This window comes from Bubalus kerabau, chromosome 11 (genome assembly GCF_029407905.1).
Source record: "Bubalus kerabau isolate K-KA32 ecotype Philippines breed swamp buffalo chromosome 11, PCC_UOA_SB_1v2, whole genome shotgun sequence".
Classification (NCBI taxonomy): domain Eukaryota; kingdom Metazoa; phylum Chordata; class Mammalia; order Artiodactyla; family Bovidae; genus Bubalus; species Bubalus kerabau.
In genome coordinates, this window is record NC_073634.1 from 82,182,485 (window position 1) to 82,183,667 (window position 1,183).

The 1,183-nt window shown below is 47.1% G+C and overlaps 1 non-coding gene across 1 annotated transcript; it reads left to right on the forward strand.

The window, feature by feature from the left end:
* Positions 1-421: 421 nt before the first annotated feature.
* Positions 422-493, forward strand: TRNAY-GUA (transfer RNA tyrosine (anticodon GUA)). The gene has a single exon. It is a non-coding gene; the product is annotated as a tRNA-Tyr (tRNA).
* The last annotated feature ends 690 nt before the right edge of the window (positions 494-1,183 follow it).

The following is a 1,183-nucleotide window of genomic DNA, read 5'->3' on the forward strand; positions in this document are numbered from 1 at the left end:
CCGTTCTCACTGGCCTCACCCCATGCCATTCTCCTCCCCCTCTTTGGAATTCAGTCACACTGACATTCTTCCAGTTCCACAAACATGTCACACTCCTTCCAGCCCCAGGGCTCTTGAACTCACTTCTTCCTCTCTTTTCTCCCCAAATTTCCTCTTACCTTTGCTCTTTGCCTTACTGATCTCTATAATTTTTCCAAACTTCAGATCAAACTGCCTTTGTTTGGTAAGTTTGCCCACTGCACACTCTCCTTGCACTTGTGTGATTAATGGTTTAATATTTGTCAACATGCTGGAAGGTAAGCTCCTTGAAGGCTAGAACTTTCTTTTCTGTTGTTTTTACCACTGTATCCCCGTGACAAATGCTATCATTTATGTGCTCCATAGTAAATGAAAAGCTTATAAGTGTCATTTATTTGGGGCTTCCCTGGTGGCTCAGATGGTAAAGCATCTGCCTGTAATGCAGGAGACCCAGGTTCAATCCTTGGGTTGGGAAGATCCCCTGGAGAAGGAAATGGCCACCCACTCCAATATTCTTGCCTGGAAAATCCCATGTTGGAGGAGCCTGATAGGTTATAGTCCATGGGGTCACAAAGAGTCAGACACGACTAAACGACTAGACTGCACTGGGTCCTGGTTGTGGCAGATGGGATCCAGTTCCCTGACCCAGGATCAAATCTGAGTCCCTTGCATTGGGAGCACAGAGTTTTAGTCCCCGGACCACCAGGGAAGTCTTCTTAGGTATTACATTTTACTCTTGGAACCCAGAGCAACTCACACATTAGTGCTCAAAGAGATGACTGGGAGAGTGTTTGAGTTTGGAGTCCAGGAACCTGCCTTTTAAACCCTACTCTTGTTGGGACCACACCGGCAGACAGCACCTTGAGTGCCGTGTTCAAGTGGAGAGAAACATGTCTCTTGGAGTCAACATTTGATTTTCAAGCCCATTCATTTATGCATTCAAAAAGTATTTTGAGTGCCAGGCACGGTACCGGATACTGGAGAAACAGCAGAGACTGTCTCAAACTGTGCCCATCTTTAAGAAGTTTGATATTCCAGTGAGGGAGGGACAGGTGAGCAGGCAGTGGTGAAAGACTGGGTGTGTGCTGTGAGAAGGGTAAGCAAGGGGTGCTCTGGGGACCTGGTGTTGGGAAGACATCTGTCATCATCTGGGTGGTCTGGAAGT